We start from the raw sequence: 10,909 nt of genomic DNA on the forward strand, positions 1-10,909 counted from the left end.
CCTTATCGGCAGTGGTGTCCCTGTGGAATGTCCAGGAGATAAAGAACTACACAACTTTTAGTTAGGAATAACTCAGATGGAAATTCCCAGGTGTCGGAAAAGGTTATTTATGTATGCCACTACCACCTTTTGTTAGCCCCAAAAGGGAAAATGAGCAAAGTCCTAACTAAAGAAGACTGGCAACCTAAATTGATAGAATATGTGCAGTTTGCGGACCTAACATATATAATATAAGAACAGAAGAACATTTGTTTAAAGGAGTTTGGAAAATGTTTATTCAATATATGGAGGAAAATTGTGTTTATTTGAAAATGCTGGCAGCATTAAGATAAATTCAACAGTGTAAATAAGTTTTGATGGATGTAATAATGGAATACTGAATGGATTAGTTTATATAAAATATGCAGGGATTTATGTTGTGTAAAATGAACCATGGAAAGAGAGGAAGGGAAGTCATTGATATTTTAAGTGGTTGTTTAAGTGAATATTCTAAAATATAAAACAGAAATTTAATAAAAAAACAAACAAAGAACTGCACAACTTTTAGACGACATCTGAAGGCAGCCCTGTATCAGGAAGTTTTTAATGTTTGATGTTTTACTATGTTTTTATATGTGCTGTAAGAAGCCCCGAGTGGCTGGGGAAACCTAGCCAGATGGGCGAGCTATAAATAATAAAAGTATTATCATTATCATTTTCATTTTCATCTTCATCTAGTTCACACACACATGAGAAATGGTTGCAAATAAAATAAAATGTGGCTGTTGTATATGGTCATATGAATGCTGCCATCCATACTTTGCATATAGCCTGTTTTGAGCCTCAATTTAATGTGCACCTAGTAATGCCTTCTCAAGGACATGTTCTTCGCTCAGCCACTGGGTTGGTTTTTGTGCTCCCTGCCTTGTCGTTCTCTTCACTGTGTCTCTCAAGGCACAGAAGTAGACAGCTGAGTCTCTTGGCTCACCGGACGCCTTTTTCAAATGAAAGGCCTCCTCCTTTTTGTCAAGGACTGCTGAAAACCCACTCTTTTTTGTCTCCTCGCTGGGATCATCATAACTTGAGAGCAAGTGTCGAGGGGGTTCCGGTGGATGCTGTACATACCAGAAAAGAACTGGGGAGAAAGACGACGTGTAGCTGCATGGCAGCAAAACACTCTCCCCCTCTTGGGTGGTAAAATCAGCTATGGTTTGGTTGACAGAGTCTCCGTAGGCAATTCCTGCAAATAAGCGGGACAGCAACATGAACTTTATTTATCTATTTTATTCCATAAAATCTCTACACCACTTGAGTGTAAAAAGCCATTGCAAGAGAAATAAAACAATATAATTATCACTTGAAAACAGTTAAAGATATTCCAAAACTATTAAAATCTATGACAAACTAAGAAAGAGAGATTAAAACACATACATCGATTGCTGATTTTGGCTGGGAATCTCCAAGGCTTTAATCAACCAGAGGTATCAAAAAGCACAGGGAAATATAAAATAAGGGGGATATAAAATAAGGTCAAGGAACATTGATAATGCATGCCAAGGCCAAGAGTGGTGCGGATGCTCAGTAAGAGAGGACGATGTTCCCTCTTTCAAATTTTTTAAAAAAGAGAATGCTACTCACTTATAGTTAATGCCAGTAACATAGCAGATGCAGGTGAAAAGATCATGTTGAAGGATGAGGAAGCTGAGTTCCAACCTATTCAGAACTGGCTGTGGTTAAAGATGATGCTGAGCAGGAGGTCACTTCCTTCTCAGGGTTCTCTGACAGTTAGCAATGCCATGTTTGAGCAGGGATGAATTGGCCACACCTCCCCTCCTGGGAGTAGATGGTCTCTCCCATCGAGAGGAGGGTCACATGCTGCTAAGTTCTGTATGTAATCAGGCCTTCCAAGTGTCCCTATTTTCCAGGGGGCAGTCCCAGATTTACAGAAGCTGTCCTGGTTTCTGGTCTGATCCCAGATTGTCCCACTATCCCTTAGGTAAAGGTAAAGAGACCCCTGGCCATTAGGTCCAGTCGTGACCGACTCTGGGGTTGCGGCGCTCATCTTGCTTTATTGGTCGAGGGAGCCTGCATACAGCTTCTGGGTCATGTGGCCAGCATGACTAAGCCGCTTCTGGCAGCCCAGAGAAGCACATGGAAACTCTGTTTACCTTCCCACCACAGTGGTACCTATTTATCTACTTGCACTTTGACGTGCTTTCAAACTACTAGGTTGGCAGGAGCAGGGACCGAGGAACGGAAGCTCACCCCGTCGTGGGGATTCGAACCGCCGACCTTCTGATCGGCAAGTCCTAGGCTCTGTGGTTTAACCCACAGCGCCCCCCGCGCCCCCCACTATCCATTAGGATGTCCCTATTTTCGTTGGCGAAATGTTGGAGGTTATGTGTAAGCGGAATGCCCTGTTGAATGTCCTAATCTGCAACAGCAGCACTGCCACCTTGTGGCACCAGAATGAGAGGATGGTTTCATTCATTCATGAAAGGCATTTGCCTATTGCGCAGACAGGCGGAGACCCCCCAACCCCGGGCGACACCCGAGTGGAATAATGACTCAAAACAACGTGTTATAGGATTAAAATTTGGCCACAACTTTATTAAAGCTTTAGATGTAGGGACACCTTGGCTTAGGCACTGGCTGTTTATCCCTCCCAGTCCCTGGCCGGTGATCTGGGAAACATCAGGGTTATCCAGAATGTGTGGGGATTGGGCTGGCTCTGGAGAACGTCTTTTCAAGCAGAGAGCCCGCCCCCCATTTTGCCGCAGGGGAGAGCAATGCCTCCCCTCAAAACAACCCCTTTAATGGGGAACCCTGGGATCGCCACCACGGGGGGGGGCATGGGTCATCGCTTCACGCCCCACGCCCCCATTTAGTGAAGATAGACTAAAGGATTCCACCCAAGGCCTGAAACTGCCAAAGTTGTGACGTTTTGCTACGGGGAAGGCAAAACCTGCCCATTCAGGAAAATTCCTTTCTGGCCCTTCAACAGTGACCATAACATAGCAGCACCCACGTACCTGTGGAGAAGAGGTTAACCTCCAAAAGAAGGCTTAACTGAGGGAGGGCAAGGTGGAAGAAGCTTTGAAGCCGAGGGAGAACTCCCAGGTAAGTTCCGCCCACTATTGTGTGGGCAGGGCGATCCCTCCCCTTACCTGGCCAACTCTCTCCTGGCAACACCTCCCCAACTGGGATTGGCAGAGGTGGGCCGTTACCTCCAGGTGTCCAGCCTGGGGCGGGGGGGGGGGGTGAATCCAGGCTGTACTGCTGGGAGCTTCATGGGATCGGGGGGGGGGGGTCTGCGTGCGACCACACAAAAGGCGCCCCCCGTTTGATGTGGGGATCGGTCATTGCCCTTTATAATATTCATCTCTGTGTGGCTTACTCAGGTTCACTCAGAAACCTCACAAAATCCATGGTTATTACGGCCAGGCAAGTGTGCTGATATGAGATGACTGAGAGGACCACCTTCAAATATCTAAAGGGCTGTCACAGGGAAGATGGAGCAAGCTTGGTTTCTGCTATTCTAGAGGGTAGGACCCAAATGAATGGATTCAAATTTCAAGCAAGAGGATTCTGGCTAAACAATAGGAAGAACTTTATAATGGTAGAAGCTGTTTGACACTGGAACACACTACTTTGAAAGGTGATGGACCTTCACTGGTGGATATTAAACAGAGGTTGGATGGCCATCTGTCAGGGATCCTTAAGCTGTGATTCCTGCATTGCAGGGGGTTGGACTAAGGGACTCTCTGGCTCCCTTCCACCTCTACAATTTTACTATTCTGTGAAGGAGGGGAATGACAGTGGGTGGGTGGGTTTGTGGGTGCAAAGGATAGCTTGGCCAAGCTGATGGGAGTTGTAGTCCAAAATATCTGGAGTATACTAGGTTGGTATACCTCTAAATATAGCAACATACCTAAGTGTACTACTGGTGTGTGTTGTTGTTTTGCTTTGTTTTCCCTAGTTACATTAGGAAAAGAGACATTTGCATTCTTGCAAGGAGAAAAGAACAGAAGTTAAAGGAACCTCTGCTCAGTTTTTGCACGAACGAAGAGTCAAAGATGACTCACTGTGGGTCTCAGAGCACAGAAATACACAGCCTCATCCTGGAGAGTGGCGCCTTTGATCGTCAGAGGAACAGTCTTATTTTCAAGAAACAAAGTAGTGGAAAATTTTCCCTCAGCAAATTGGTTCTTCCTCTGAGGGTTTTTGTATGCATGAAAGATCAGCTGGGGTCCTCTTCCCATGTGTTGACGGTACCAGAAAAGGTCTGGGCTTGCGCTATAAGAACTAGAAAAATTGCAGAATAAAGAGACAGACTCTCCTTCTTTGATTTCCATCTGACTCGGGGACTGGAGCACTGAATCGCTTTGGGACGTTCCTACAAAACAGAAACAAATGAATAAAAAATGGTAAATTATCTGTTTATCTTCTATTTCATATATAAATCTTCTATTTCATATATAAAAGTGATCCATAAATTATTTTCATAATACTAGCCCTAATGATGACAGTGCAGCCATTAGTGTTCAGCTAGGAGCTGTGAGACCAATGGGTCAAATTCCCACAGGTTGCTATGAAGATAAAATACAGGGGGAGAACCATTCATGCCACCTTCAGCTCCTTGGAGGGAAATTGGGGGGTATATAAGTTATTGTAAATAAACAATAAAATCCCAAGTCCAACTACCTGTTCAGTTCCTCACACTTTCAAGGTAACCATTGGGAGTATTACCTGATTTCAAGAGCAGAAGGAATGTTCCCAGACTTGTCAAGAAGCAGGAAGCTTTAGAGAGGAAAAGCATCCTTGGGATGATGGAAGTTCTGATACTATAGCTCTCCTTGTGCTTGAAAATATGGCAGCTGGAGCAAAACTCCCTTTGTGGCCTGCCTCATCAGCTTCCTGCTCTCTTATGCTGCTGCTTCATAATGAAAGTTTCATTACCTTGTAGAATTAAGGTGAGTTGAGTGCTTTTTTTCAGTGGGAGGGAAAAACCAATGGGGGATGTGTGGAGGTCTAGGTTGCCCTCTGGTGCCTAGAAGGGAGAAATACAGGGTTTGTTTGCCTTACAGATGGTGCCAGATTTCAGCACAAACTAAGTAAGCTACGGGAGGCGGGTGGTGGGTGGTGCTAGGGGTTAAACCACAGAGCCTAGGGCTTGCCAATCAAGGTAAACGGTGTTTCTGTGCGCTGCTCTGGTTCGCCAGAAGTGGCTTAGTCATGCTGGCCACATGACCCGGAAGCTGGACGCCTGCTCCCTCGGCCAATAAAGCGAGATGAGCGCCGCAGCCCCAGAGTCGGCCACGACTGGACCTAATGGTCAGGGGTCCCTTTACCTTTACCCTTTTAAGTAAGCTATAGTTTAGGACCACAGGTTAAGATAACGGTATTAATAATAATAGGTGGTGGTTGTTGTTGCTTTCAAGCCTTACATACTTGTTTTTTAAAAAAAGAGAACAAGGAAAACAAAAAATCTAAAACAGACGTTTTAATTTTCTTTATACTTTCTTTTAGAATAATACACTTGGAGGGAAGGGAGAGTAATGGGTTTTTCCCCCAAAGCTGATGTAGTTTAGGACCTCAGCATGACTTAATTCCAGCTCCATTACAAATCTAAAATAGTTTGAAGAAAGTGGGAACTGCAACAAAACGTTGCAGTTGGAGTTTCCCTGTCTGATGCCCTTCTCCAGCATATGCCATTCCCCCTGCTCCAGTGTGTCACTTAGCATTCTGTGGCCAATGAGCACACTCAGTCCTGATAGGACTGTTTGGCAACTCCATCCAAAGCACCATTCATTTCCTGATTGTTTGCTCATTTTGATTTTTACTTGTGCCAACCTTCGGACTCCCCCAAACTTTCTTCTTCGCCTCCTTCTCTTTACCATTGTTTTTTTAAAAAAATATTCCCTCTTAAGAAATATTTTCATTAAGGATGGTTATCTCACAGGGATTTATGCTAAAAAGAACAGCTAAAAAACACAAAAAACAGCAAATGTATTTAAGACGAACTAAAACCATATGATGGAGCAGGAACTGGCAAGCCACTCCAGTATCCCTGCCAAGAAAACTCCATGGACAAAAACAGGAGTGCCTGGCGTGCTCTGGTCCATGGGGTCACAAAGAGTCGGACACGACTAAACAACAACAACAAAACCATATGAAGCAAAAGCTCATGGCACACACCAGCTGGGAAAGCCTACTGGAACAACAACAACAACAACAGCCAACCACTTCAATATCTCAATAAGAATGATCTTCTGCAGGATACTGCATATATCAGTGAGACCTCCTAAGATGCAGGGTCTTGAACCATTAACAACCCAGAAGGTCTTGCTTCCCCCAAAGCCACAGCCTTCAATTCAAGCAGAAATCAAACATGGCTCTCACTCTCAGGCTTTTTTTGCCTGAAGCCTACTTCTAGCCCAGCTCTCTCATACAACTCTGGCTGTCCTTCGTGGTTCTCAGTACTAGCCACGTGACAGAGGGCGCCCACCCATTTGCCCTCTGGCTCAGAGCAAATTCCTCAGTGATACCTATACTTAGAGGCCATTACAGCCCTTGCCTGGCTCATTCAGCAATGAGTTTCCTCCTCCTCCATTAGATTCTAACCCTTCCTGGATCCAGGAATTAGAAGGGTCTCAGGCATCATACAGCCTAATTCCCCTTCCAACTCACAATATTGATAGAATCATAGAACTGTAGTGTTAGACGGGACCCTGAGGGTCAACTATCTGACTTTTAGAAGACATCTGAATGCAGCCGTGTTTAGGGAAGTATTTAATGTTTGATATGTTACCACTTTTTTATTCTGTTAGGAGCCGCCCAGAGTGGGAAACCAGATGGGCAAGGTATAAATAAGTTGTTGTTGTTACCTCCTGCAATGCAAGCATGTGGAGATGGCCTGTAGAGGATCAAACCTACGATTTTGGTGTTATCAGCACCACCCTCTAACCAACGGAGCTGGGCAGAGTCTTATTATAGTTCAATCACAGACAAAATTAAGAATGCTCCTGCCCCTTCAGCCACAGATTCCTATTATGGTAACTATGTAGCATCTTGGTCTATGCTGAGGTTCATGTAGAGGAGTTCTGAAGTCCTTTTTATATCTTGCAAACCCTGTTATGCCCTGTTACGCCTTGCTCCTGCCCCACCACTGTTCCACCCCCGTTCTGCCTTTTTCCAGGTCCAAAAGGACCCATGAGTTGGCAGTTGCCTGAAATGGTCTCTGTCTGTACAGTTTCACAATATGAGTATTTATTATTATCATCACCAGCCCGCCTTTTAGGATACAAATCCTTCCCGGAAAGTAACATTTTTAAAAATGCATTGAGAAATTCATAACAGCAATAACGATTTGTAACAATTCATCCTGCTCCTCCCCACAAGGCAGTTGTGGCCCCTGCAGGGGAGGAAAACGTTGTAGGTGGAAAGAGCTGTGAGACAGACTTCATCTGCTTTCCTCAGTTTCCATGTGCCAAATATTGCCAACGAAGGGCTCTCCTGATGCGCTTAACTCCATCTCCCTTCGGCCAACATGGCCAGCAGTCAGGGAGGACTGGAGCAGAAGAGTATCATATTGGTCCCCATTTGCAATATTTCACCACCATCTTAAAGCAACCCATGCCATACTGTGGAAAAGTCATGCTACTGCATTTCCTGTAAGTCCTATTTCCATGCATCAGGAGTTCTGCCACCTGCCACCAAGTGGGTTTTTGTCGTGCTCTCTTTAGCATCCTCTTCACTGTGTCACTCATAGCGCAGAAGTAGACAGCCGAGTCTCTCAGCTCAACAGATTTCTTTGTCAGATTGAAGAACTTCTTCTTGGGGTCTGTTGAGAGAGTCCACTTCCAGCCCTTACTTGCCCTTTCATCCTGAGCACCGTAGTTTGAGACCAAGCGCTGAGGGGGCTCCTGTGGGTGTTGTTCATACCAGAGAAGTGTTGGAGCAGAGTAAGAAGTTTCAAAGAGGCAGCTGAGCTCCACATGCCATCCCTCCTGGAATTCAAGGTGACCTTCCGTTTGGGACACAGAGTCTCCCAGGGTCCTTTCTGTAAAAGGAAATGTGTGAAATAGGTTGTTAAATTCAGCTGGAAATCTCCAGACAATCTAAGGCAGGCATAGGCAAACTCAGCCCTTCAGATGTTTTGGGGACTACAACTCCCATTATCCCTGACCAAAATGTCCCAAAACGTCTGGAGGGCTGAGTTTGCCTATGCCTGATCTAAAGGGTGTGAAAGAATGGAAGGAAATAAAACAGAGAGCTTTTGAAAGTCTCTCTGTTTTCAGCTTTGAACCACCCAACAAAGCTAAATGTTGGAGAATTCAGGACAGACAAAAGAAAGTACACATAGTTAAGAGACAGAATTCACTCCCACAATAGGCAGTGAAGGCCACCAGCTTGGGTGCCTCTAGAATAGAGTTGACGAATTCATGAAGGATATGATGGCTATTTTCTGCCTCCACTCTCATATGTATTCCCAGCCAGACTGTCAGTGAAGATGCCCACAAATATCCTCTTGACAGCCACCCTATTAACTGGCGGATTCCTTGGCTTAACTAGGTCAATTCATCAACCATAAATATATAATCATCTCCACTTGCTTATTGCTAGAGTTGTACGTGCTTTCCATGTCAGTGCATGCCAATCCAAGAAAAGTGTGCACAGCATTAATTAGTTCAATTAATAGCCTAAGACCAGGGACTTATTTACAGTGTTGTCCTAAACATGTCTACTCAGAAGTTTTATTGAATTCAATGGGTCTTATTTCCAGGTAAGTGAGCTTAGGATAGCAGTCGCAATCATTCTTGGCCAGCTTCAACCAATGGAGGCGTTGTTTTTAAAGCACACTTGTTTCTGTTTTTAAGTCTTTTTGAGTTATGGGACCCAATTGCAACATGAAGTGGAAATTTCTTTCTAACTGTGGATAATCCTTTATTGGGCTGTACATTATCTTCTGGTTCCTTCAGTCCTTCACAGAAGGCAACCACATTTATACTTCATTAATTATTTTAAGTGAATCAATTACAAATTGAATTATTATTATCCATTTACAGAATTATTCTGCTGTCTGTTAAGTACTGCTTCTTCCTGAGCAACTGTTACTAATACCAAGACAATATCTAGAAACCAAGCACTCAACAGTGCAGAAAGTTATTAAACCACCCCAAAATAAGTTTATCAAAATTTGAGCATGTATTCTCAAATTGGTTAACAGATTTAATAGTCAATGGTGTGTCCATCTGGATCTGGGCACTGAGAGTCAATGCTTCTAGAAATTATATTTCATCTCCATTTTGCTGGTGGTTTTTATCTCAGCTCTTCTGCTAGGTCAACCACTGTGTCTCTCAAGGCACAGAAATAAACAGCTGAATCGTTCATCTCAGTAGCTTCTTTTTGCAGATGGAAGGATTTGTTTCTCCTGACATGTTTAGCAGAGAATTCTTCTCTTTTGGTTTGAGTGTGATCTGCAAGCTCCTCTTTCAGCAACAGTTGGGGTGTCCCACCATCAAGTTGCTGGACATACCAAAACAGATAGGGATATCCAGAATATTCATAGGTACAGCTGATGAACAATTGGGCTCCTTCCTTTACATCTAGGAGACTTTGAGTTTGATTTACGGAGTCATCACCGCTAGACTCTTCTGGAGAGAAACAGTATGTGGTTATTATTCTATGTTTTAAAAAAGGCAGAATGTTCTGTGTTCGATATGATTGGACCCAATACAGAAGCTATTATAATGTGCGAGAAGACTTGAGCTGCGTGGAAAACCACACAATCGGGTCATCACCATGAGAGTCACAGCCCAACTCAACTCTCCATTCTGTTACCTATTGCAGAGGAAAGATAGGTGTCAGAAAGAGGAGAGGGACAAAATGCAGAGCAGGAGGCTCTACTCTGGCTTTTGAACGATTCCTTGAATAATGACTATAATAATGCAAGTAGGAGATGTTCTTTGACTGGCTTATACTTCTCAGTTGCATCTCTCATTTGACTTTCCTGCTGATCCTATATCAGGACCTTGTTTTAAAGGATCCAATACTTTAATCATGTTGGGAAGGGGAAGTTCTCAAGAACGTCCCTGGACACATCAAGCAGAGTAAGAAAGAAAACCATGGAGGAGACAGATCAAGAAAGCAACACAGAGTTCCTGTGATCCACAGTGAATGGTGAGAGAGTGAGAATGATGAAATCGTTACCCAAGTTTCTGAAAAAATTATGGCATGGATGCAATCAGGAAACAGAAAAACCTCTCTCTGAAGGAACACAACAATGATGGGAGACCTATGGCCCCATAGTCGCCTTCGACTGGACATAACTGTCAAAGGGGTCCTTTACCTTTACCTTTTTTAGATGGTGTTGGATTACAACGATCATATCAAATGTAGAAATACTGACCTGAAGTCTACTGTGATAGAATAATATAATGAGTAAGGAGGCAATCATCATCATTATTACTATTTTAAAAAATATACTTACGTGAAGTTAAAACCAAAAACATAATGAATGCTGATGCAAATATCATGTTGACCCATAAGTCTTGATCTAATCTCCTTCAACCTGGTGCGAGTTTGAATTTATCCTCAGCAGTAAATCAGGCTCCTTATCTGGATCTCCAGCAGTGGCTCTTCTGTAGCACAGGTGACATAAGAAATGTTTGCTTCCTTTTTCTGGTTTGGGTTAAACCACTTTGTGGTTTTCCTCTTCTAGGGACATGACTCTGCAGATGATATTCTTCAGCTTCTATTTTAGGGATGGGATGTACACCTCCGAAGACAAGCAAGAGCAGGAGGAGGAGGAGCTCTGTAGGGGGGAACCATAATCTAGGTCATGCAACAAGGCATGATGAGGATAGCTCGTAGCAAAGAATTGGTTCAAGCTTGGGGGCGGAGTGTGAGAAGGGAGCAGAAGCTAAAG

Source organism: Podarcis vaucheri (genome assembly GCF_965113315.1).
Source record: "Podarcis vaucheri genome assembly, chromosome: 13".
In the NCBI taxonomy this organism is placed as follows: Eukaryota; Metazoa; Chordata; class Lepidosauria; order Squamata; family Lacertidae; genus Podarcis; species Podarcis vaucheri.